Genomic DNA, 10,919 nt, shown 5'->3' on the forward strand with positions numbered 1-10,919 from the left:
GCAGGAACACTGGGATGCTGCCATTTTAGTCGTGCGCTACTTGAAAGGGAGTCCAGGTCAAGGTATTATACTTCGGGCGGATGGTTCACTAACCTTGTCTGGTTGGTGTGATTCGGATTAGGCTAGTTGCCCTTTAACTAGGCGATCTCTCACTGGTTGGCTTGTGTTCCTTGGTTGTTCTCCTGTGTCTTGGAAAACCAAGAAACAGCATACTGTATCTAAATCGTCCCATAGGCCGAATATAGGTCTATGGCTAACATAGCTTCGGAGTTGAAATGGTTGAAAGCACTTCTTGGGAGTTTGGGCGTGGCGCATCCACGTGCGATGGATTTATTATGTGACAGTAAGTCGGCTCTTCATATTGCTCAAAATCCCGTGTTCCATGAACGTACTAAACATATTGAGATTGATTGTCATTATGTTAGGGATGCTATTCAGTAGGGTATTATATCTCCTAGTCATGTTTCGACAGGTGAGCAACTAGTTGATATTTTTACCAAGGCTTTAGGCAAGCGGAAATTTCTGTACCTTCTTCGCAAGTTGGGTATTTCTGATCTCCATGCTCCAATTTGAGAGGAGGGGTGTTGGGCTATATATATCTATGTAGTAGTGTTTTATGTAATGAAGTCTTAATTGGGCTTTAGGTTACTTTAGATTGTACTATATATACTGTGTTAATATGCAATACAAAGTAAGGAAATACATTTACATAAATCTTGACAGAGTAGTGCACGAAGGTCAATGAGTTTATTTATTTATCTTACAAGTTTATAAATGTTGATTTCTCAATTGACTTTGCCTCTACAATGAACAATGAGACAATGATCTATTAATCTATTTCACTAAATCATACTTCGTAGCTAATACATAAATAATATTTGACATTATAATTGTTCACCCAGTTTCGCGACATGTAGATACTTAGTTATATCTCCCTGATCCGAACCCGGTGATGAGTTAGGTACTGAGGTTGCGTATCATATTAAAAAATTGCTTGAGATTTTTTATTGATAGTCCATTCTAATTTTATCTTAAACCATTTCGTTTCAGGCCCAAATCTTTTTTCAACCTTTTTCTTATTTTTATTCTAAGCCCAATCCATTTAATTCTAACCCAAAAGTCAATCCAAGCCCTTTTGGAATAATCTTGACTTGAAAACACATGAAATCAGCCACATATATTAAGCTCGAAATCAAGGATTGACATCATGCGTTGTGCCATATACTACCTCCGTTAACGGTTATTTGCAACATTTGCCAAAAACAGGTGCTATATATTATGTGCAACAAACTGATTTTTTTCCTCTTTTGGTAAGTTTTTTTGTTTGAAATGACCAAACCGCCCTCACTTAACCTACTTACTCCTTTAATTATTTCACTAACTATACTCTATTATAACCCTAACTTAACTCATCTAATCTTCTAAAGAAAAAAAAATCAAATCTGTAAAAAAACCAAACCTCTCAACATTCATCTAGTTCATCACATTTCTCACTCCTTATTCATCATCATATTCATCAAAATCTCACTCCCCTTTCGTGGTTCATCAACAAAATTTCTCTTTCCTCCTTCATCATCAAAATCTCTCTCCTCCACCATCAAAATCTCAGTCCTCCTTCATCATCCCCATCTTCCATGGAGATCTAAAATTGGAGGTGGTTTTGTGCGGCACGAGTATCGTGGATATGGTGGTCAAGGTTTTGTGGGTTTCGTGGGTGGATCTAAGTGTCGGGGGTCTAGGTGGTGTTCAAGGTTTCGTAGGTGTTGTGGGTGGTCTAGGTGGTGTTGGGTTTTATGGTTGTAGTTGGGATTAATTCAATTCGTCGTGGTGGTGGTTGGGATTAATTCAATTCGTGGGGGGGAAGGGGGTGGTTTGATTGGGGATTTCGTGGTTTTGGTGGTTGTTTTAAGTGGGTTTGGTGTTTGTTTTCGATAGGTTATAGTGGTGGTTTTCAGTGGTGGTATTTAGTGGATTTTGGTGGTTTTCAATGGGTTTTGATGGTGGTATTCTGGGTGTTGGTGGTATTCGGTGGTGGTGGTTTCAGTAGGTTTGTTGGTGGTGGTTTTCGGTGGGTTCTGGGTTTCGGTGGTGGTGGTTTTTGGTGGGTTCTGGGTTTCAGTGGTGGTGGTGAATCTGGGTTCTGAGTTTGGTGGTTTATTGATTTTGGTTAATTGTGGTTTTTTAAACATTAGATTAATACTTAAGTACTACCCTTATATTTTAATAATCATGTTTTAAAACTTTCGCCTAGGAGTCCGCGCAAGTTTCTTTCGTTGCAAATAACTGTTAACGGAGGTAGTATATTATTGCTTCAAAATCATTTTAAGTATCAAAATCATTTTAATTGGAAATCACCTCTTATTTAATGTAACACATATAAATACATTTGGATTAGAGGTGATCATTATGGGAGGGTTTTGGGCTAAATTTTTTGGCCCGAAATCAGGTCGGGCTCGGCCTGTCCTGAATTTTTTTGGGCGGGTTTGGGAATGCGTTTTTAGTTGATTTTTTAGGGCCGGCCTGAAAAGCCCGATCATTTTGGATGGGTTTGGGCACAAAAATTCCGGCCCAAAGCTTGGCCCGACACGACCCGTCCCGAAAAGTAGGCTTTTTTTTAGCTTCGGCCTGGCCCGCCCAATGATCACCTCTAATTTGGATATTATAAGGTTACTATCGTTAAAGTGGACTATTTTGATCGTGAATTAGAATTTCATCTTAATCCCATTGTCCCTCCAATGGATCTATGGCATTATCGCCAATAATAATCTCCTTCACGACATCTTAGCTAATTAATTACTAAAATTTGCTAATTGAGGTTTTTGGTGGTGAATTGTTTCAAAGAGCTTATTCCACCAAATAAACTAAGAGGTTTTTCATTAGCTTATCCAAGTATTTTGAGGTGAAATAATGAGAATTATACCCTCATTAATTCTAAAACCCTACCACATTAAAATATAACAAAGTCATTATTGGTCATTTTGTATTCCTTAAAATAGAATTGAGTACCAAATTATGAAAGTGGAAGTGTGGAAACCACGTTCGTTTTTCGAGTTTTGACGAAGTGTGGAAACCACGTTCGTATGATAAATTAAATAAGGTTGTTCCATGAATTTATTATTCATCCAAAAATCTACCGATGTACCTATAAGTATGGTTGTTCCAACTCAACTTTACATAACTAAGCATATACACAACAAATTAACAAAATGAGTAAAGTGACAAAGTGTCTTACTAATAAGGTGGTGTTCGTAGCCATGGCAATGCTTCTCATGGCCTTTGTCGCGGTCTCAGCCACCCGTCCTTTAGTGGCCGACGAAATACCAGCACCCGGTACTCATAGAAAACTTGCTTTACTTTTCGTGCGCTTCCATAGAAAACTTGTTGAAGCTTCTGGTTATGTGTATGCTGATGATACTTATGATGCTCCAGGGGGATATTAAGGTTATACCTAAACCAACACCAAATTCATCATAGTATAATTCTTATTATTCAGATGTCGTTAATCAAGGATCATTTTCTGTAGCTGTAGTTCCAGACATATGAGATATGACCTTGTTAGTATTTATTGTTGCCTTGATTGATTCTCTTTAATTTATTTACCATTACTTGTTTTTTGTACCTGCTGGCTTTATTCTCTTTTAATTTAATTTGACTCCAAATGTAATTGATTATTACAATATTGTTTATCCATCTTATATGTTATATTTATATACAAAGCATAGGAGTATTTTGATCGGCTTTATCGTTACAAATAAGTATCTGTAAATTAATTTGTACTTCGCCACACATGCCTGACACGAAACAACCTCCTAACTCGAGTGTTTTTAAGTGTAGAGAGAGCCCAAGGGCATGTTATAAGCAATACTTAATCTTTTTTTTTTTATGATGAACGTCACACTCGTGATTGGTTGTAATTGATAGAGTATAAAACATATTTTTAAGCCTCAACCATTAGCTGAAACTTTTGATCGGGTTAGTCCTTTAACACGGTATCAGAGCTAGCATGACACAAATCTTTTAAAGTGAAATATTTCGCATAGGGTATGCTAAAGGCCCATGCCGCATCCACTTTTCAAGTCCAAAGAACTCTCATGTAAGGGGGCGCGTCATAGAGTATAAAACATATTTCTAGGATTCAACAAAAACATACTATATCAATAATAATTGAGCAAAGTTGCAAAAACTAAAATTAAATTTTTTATGAAAGAAAAATACGAAAATAGATAGAAGGATAACTGTTAGAATATCTTCCTGTAAATATCTTGTAGATATTTTGAGTTAGTTACAGTTAGTTAGAATTCTGTTTTAGCCTAACAGAATTTAGTCACGCATGTTGCGTGTTTTGTATTTGCTATTTAAACTCTCAAAAGAGCTCTATTTACTGTAAGATCATAATTTCTCATAATAAGATTTCTACCTAACCTTCTCTCTTTAGATTTCTCTCCTTCAACTCTCTCTCTATTCTCTGCTCTTCTTCTTCTTTTTCTTCTTCCTGTATTTTCTGGTATCAAACTGCTGAATATTTACAGTTTGTTCATAGGGTCAGGTTTGTTGGGCCGTTCATAACTGGTTATTTGTCAAGCCACTGGTTAAGGGGCCTCTATTGGATATTCATTCCCAAAGAGGATTTATAATGTACCTTCTAGTGTGCTCTAATTCTAAAGACACTCACATGTGAGGGAGAGTGTTGGAACCCCAATGTATCTCACTTGTGAGTGTCCCACATTAGAGAAAGATCTAGGAGAGGTGGTTCCACTTTATAAGATAGAGGAGCAACTCCTACTATTGTCAATTGGTTTTAATAAGGAAGCTCCGAAGCCTTATTTGTGGACCAAACTCTCTTCTTCCATGTCCGGGTTGCCCAGAGCCATTTCATATAGTCTCGAAATTTAACATTCAAACACTAAAGAGACTCTTCCAAAAAAAAAAAAAAAAAAAAAAAAAAAAGAAAGACTCATTAAGAAAAGCCACAATAATAAAGATAAGGAGTTAGGGAGCCAATCTTCACAACATGAACACTATTAATGGTTTAATTAAAAAAGTTGATGGGAACAGGTCGTGAATCCGTAAAGGTTGGAGTTTGGTTAGATTTGTTTCGACATCTATTTTTCATATATCATAAATTAGAAAAAATGTTTAGATAAACATGTTTAAATGAAATAAGTCATCTAATGTAAAACAGAGGAAGTTCGTCAATTGTCAGAGTATAAAGAATTACTCTCTTCGGTTTTTAATGTTTGCTCCCAATCTTCATGCGCAAAGTTTTAGAAGAAATTGAAAAAAGTACTCCGTAATAAAATATAGAGGTAACGAGATAGGCGGAAGAATAAAAAATTATAAAAAACAAAAGTAATTGAAAGAATTAGGTGAAAGAGTAAATAATTAAATATTTTACGAATTTTTGTATGTGGCTGGCCACGTGGTGCGGCAAGGGTTACTTGTAGGGTGTTACTGGTTTTGTCAGGATTACTTGTAGGTGTTACTTGTATTCTGGGGTTACTTGTATGGGTGTTACTGGTTTTGGTCGGGGTTACTTATAGGGTGTTACTGGTTTTGTCAGGGGTTACTTGTAGGTGTTACTTGTATTCTGGGATATGGGTGTTACTGGTTCTAGTCGGGGTTACTTGTAGGGTGTTACTGGTTTTGTCAGGTGTTACTTGTATTCTAGGATTACTTGTATGACTGTTATTGGTTTTGATTAGGGGTTACTTGTAGGGTGTTACTGGTTTGGTATAGGATTTTTGGTCTAGAGTTACTCAGAATATAAGTAACACATACAAGTAACCCCATGATACAAGTAACCCATACAAGTAACCCATACAAGTAACCTCATAATATAAGTAACACCCTACAAGTAACTTATACAAGTAACCCAGAATACAAGTAACCCTAAAATACAAGTAACCGTGCCGCATCATGTGGCTTGTCGCACTAAAAAACCGCTGTAAATATTTATGTTTGGTCCACTAACAAATATTTAAAAACGGGGAATACTTCTTTCAAGAAATAAAATAAAATGGGAATACTAATTAGATAAAGTTCCTAAGTCGTACTTCGTAATTAATTACGTGCTCGTAGTAAATAGTACTTCGTATTAGGCACAAGGGATTCGACCAAAACATGCTTCACACAAATATTAGGAATCAACACCCCATTTGCTGTCACTTCCGATTGGGATCAGCTTTATGCTTCATGAATCCATAAACCATGATTATTGCTCCATTTTACAGCCAAATTACGATAGTGGAACTGTGGAAACCACGTACATCGTTTTTTTTTTCTTTTTCTTTTTTTTATGGAGTGGAAACCACGTTTGATGAATATATGTGATAGAGTATAAAACATATTGATGGTTGAGGTCCATGAATATATTTTATACTCTATTAATTTGCTCCATAAATATATGTATATATGTGATAGAGTATAAAACATATTGATGGTTGCTCCATTAATTTGTTATCCTATCTATTTATAAATAAGGTTGTTCAAACTCAACTTTACATAACAGATACACAACATATTAACGAAATGTGTAAAGTGACAAAGTGTTTTATTAATAAGGTGGTGTTCGTAGCCATGGCAATGCTTCTTATGGCCTTTGTCGCGGTCTCAGCCATCCGTCCTTTAGTGGCCGATGAATCACCAACACGCGACATTTATAGGAATCTTGTTGAAAGTTATGGTTATGCATATGTTGCTGGTAACGATTGGGACCCTGCAGAGGGTAATGGTGATTGACAATTGATCGATCTGTTGGAGCATCTCCTATCTTCCTTATGTATGATGAAATTATGAGCTTAGTGATAGCTTCCTTTCTTTTTCTTGTATTAAATGAGCCGGTAATGTTGCCCACTTTGTCGCTGGATATAGAGTGAATTTGTATGAACCATTTCCCCAAAGTCTCCAAACTTTGGTTGAAATTGATTATGGGTACTCGTTTTTAATTAAAAACACCAATTTCATATAAGGAAAATGCTAACGAACGTCCCGGGGCATTGGATAAGCTAGTTAAAAGCAGAAAGATTAAATTAAAACTAACATTAATTACACTGATCGATGCGTGATTTTGTCATGCTTTCCCAAATTAATACCAGTTTAGGTAAGATTTTAAATGCTTATCCAACGCCCCGATGACGTTCGTTAGCAAGATCCTTCATATAATTCTTATTTTGCAGATGTCGATAATCAAGAATCATTTGTTAAGGTTGTACGACCTTGATAATATTAATTGTTGTCTTAATTGATTCTTTTTATTTTATATACCATTACTTGTTTTTTTCTTTTTTTTCTTTTTTTAACTGCCGGCTTTATTCACTTGTAATTGGTGACGTGAAAAACCCAACAAAAGTAATTTCACGAGTAGATATGAAAATCTCTCAAAGTTCCACCATAAACGCTAGAATTAAAAAAATAATAAAAATCCCTTCCCCCTTCAAAAAAAAATAAAAATATTAATAATAAAAAATACAATGTTTAATTGCAAGTGTATGCTCAAGGATGGAGTAAGTTTAAAAATCATGTATGTAGAACGAGTGTAACTTTATTTGATGAAAGTAGTTTTTGTAGGTGTGTGGTTGAAGGCCTCCTCAAAAGTAGGAGTACAGGTCTGATATTCTCGTCCTTACTTGGAATCGGTTGGTAGGTAGACTTGGTCTTAGCTTATGGCCTGTTCTCTTTAACTAATTTTCAGTTCAGTTCAGCTCCAATCAGTTCAGTTCAGTTCCTAATTTCCTTCTCTCATAAAATATTCTGTTCAGTTCAGCTCTAATCAGTTCAGTAAATCAGAATAAGCCCTTACAAAATTTCTCATAACGAATTTCAGGTCTTAAGTACCACTCCTTAAGCCAAGAGGCCTAAGACTTTAACTAACCGAGCTAGTTGATAATCTGTAATTTATAACACCTTAACCTCCTAGCTAACTAGTAATAGGGTTAGTGAAAGTTGATGAACTATAAGGAAATGATGAATTGCTCGAGCTAACACGGTTTCTAAGAGAATTTCAACAATAGGAGAAGGATGACAAAGTTCAAGCACTAATGAGACTAAGAATACTTTCCGTGAATCGCTTCCTCATTGCTCAACCATATTTATACAAATATACATCGAATCATCTAGGCATAATTCTAGGCTAATATCAAGGAAACAATATTAAACTTATCCTATAAACTAGGAAACAAACTATACACTTTGACTAAGCTAATTATTTACATAATTATCTTAACAAAAGCAACAAAGACGAAATAGATAGGGATTTAGGGAGCCATTCCCACTTGATAATCACAACATGAATTAGATTGGAGCAGTCGTGAATCCGTGAAACACTGCATATTATGTAGTGCTGTCAAATTTCAAACCGAAACCGTTTAACTGCCCGAAACCGACCGACCCAAATGAGAACCGAACCGATTAAAAACCGAATTTTTTGAAACCGAAAACCGACCCGAACCGTATTTTAGTAAACCCGAAACCGAATCGACCCGAGTAATGGTAAACCGTTTAAGAACCGAACCCGTTAACAAACCGAACCGAATATAAACCGAACTGAATGAAAACCGAACCGAAAAAGAACCGAACTGTATCTAAACCGAAACCGGTTCCAACCCGAAACCGTTTAAACTGGCAAAAAAACCGGTTACACCGAACCGTTAGCAAACTGCTACCCGTTTGCACCGAACCATTTAAAAACCGAACTGATTGTAAACCGAACTGGTTATAAACCGAACCGTTTATGAACCAAACCGCTTCTAAATCGAACCGTTTACAAACCGTTAGTAATCAAAACTTTACTTACAAACCGCTGCTTATGCTTTTTAGTCAATTGCATCCAATATCAGAAAAGCATACTTACAATTTAAACAAGTAGGTATATATCTCTGAGAGACTGAGATAGATAATATTAAATATAATTTAGGAAATAGTCTATGCAACTTATATGGCATGTGGGCAGTGTGCCTAATTGCCAAATTTTGTCTGCTCAATCTGGTACAAAATACAGTAATATATATTACATGTAACATTTGATTAAAAGAAAGAGAGTATTAAGTTACAATCTATATACTCATATCAGTCATATGTAATATTTGGTAGCAAGACATGATAAAAAAAAAAAAAGGGGATATATTGAAACATCTGAAAGTTGATCATGTTACGAGTTTTGGAAGCAATTACATACAAATAGTTGGGAAATCTTCCTGCCCAACTAGGTCCTTAGCCTCACAAAAGCCTACACTAAAAATGGTTGTGCTATTTTGCTACAAGCATATATGAAGTCTAACAAAGTCCTAAAATTGTAGACATGGCAGCAGCAGACACAGCAGAACAGCAGAACAACATACAAGCAGAACAGCAGACACAGCAGAACAGCAGATACAAAAATGCCTAATACCTATTGCATAAATCCTGAAATAAAATCAAGCGAAAAATAGAATAATCAAGCACTAAAGACTGGTCTAAACTTAGAATAATCAACAATTTAGATGAATAACAGGACATAAAGCAAGGAAACATGCCACAATAACATAGGCACATACAAAAGATACATAGCATAATAACATGACTTTCTGAAAAGTGAATGAATAACAGAATATCAAAGAAAACTACCTATAAATCTAAACATGTATAACAATGACAAAACCCAAAATAATCAATTAAAACACTAAAAAAGGCTAAATACAGGATACCAATTTGATATCTCAGTATAAATTGAGACTTCCACTAAGTAAACGAAACTAAATTGACTGAGGGTACATCAAAAAATATATGCCAAGTAGTGATTATGCCTCTTATCCATGCAAGGAAATAAGGAGAGTACAAAACCAATATATCCTTAATTCCTTATAAACAAAACCCCATTCTTCAACACTTTCAGTCAATTTATCCATTCATCCCCAAATTTACATTTTCAATTGCCATGCATTACAAGAAATACATATACAAAATATAAATAATAAAAAAAAAAAAAAAACCAATTCATACCATGATACCAACAAAACATATCAATTAAAATCTAGAGAGAGAGTGGTTACCTGAATTTGGAGCATTTAGGGCAGCAAACACCAATGACTCAATGAGAGAGAGGCGCCAGGACAGCTTCAGAATCAGGACAGCAAACACCGTGAATGAGAGGCGCCGTGAGACGGAGAGGCGATGAGACGAAGAGGCGCTTAGCCGTGAGAAGGAGAGGCGCCGTGAGGATGAGTGGTAAAGTGAGAGTGGTAAAGTGAGAGTGAAAGGGTTTCAAAAGGGTGAGAGTGGTTTCATGTAAATCTAACCATTGATTTTTTAATCTATGGTTCAGATTGGTGATCCGTGTGTGTTGTGGGAGAAAGAATCTAACCATTGATTTTTTTAATCTATGGTTGAGAATGGTGATCCGTGTGTGTTGTGGGAGAAAGAATCTAACCATTGATTTTTTAATCTATGGTTGAGAGTGGTGATCCGTGTGTGTTTGTGTGTTGTACATTCATCTACAAAAATATTATTCCCTCAATTCTTTAGTATATTTTTGCCCCATTTGATCGGGATCAGTGCCCAAGACACGTATTAAAACATCTACTAGTATATCTTTATTTTCATACACGTAAAAATTATAAAAACGTTATATTAATAAAATGTATAAATAGGTTAATTTAAAAAGATCACTCATGAGTCTATAACATTGTACTAATACATACGAATAACGATGATACGAATATTTATCTATGAGATATTGAGATGGTTAGATGCCACGTGTTAATAATGTGTACATATGATCGATTGAACTAATCAATATGACCTTGTTAATTAGTCATTAGTGTTTTCTTTCATTATACAAATCAAAGCACTTTGTAATATCTTCATAATTTCATGAAAATATATAATGATAAACGAGTCATAATTATAGTCTTGTTGACTAATCAAGTATCGAATTACCAAATTGC

Source organism: Chenopodium album, chromosome 8 (genome assembly GCF_948465745.1).
Source record: "Chenopodium album chromosome 8, dcCheAlbu1.1, whole genome shotgun sequence".
NCBI lineage: Eukaryota > Viridiplantae > Streptophyta > Magnoliopsida > Caryophyllales > Amaranthaceae > Chenopodium > Chenopodium album.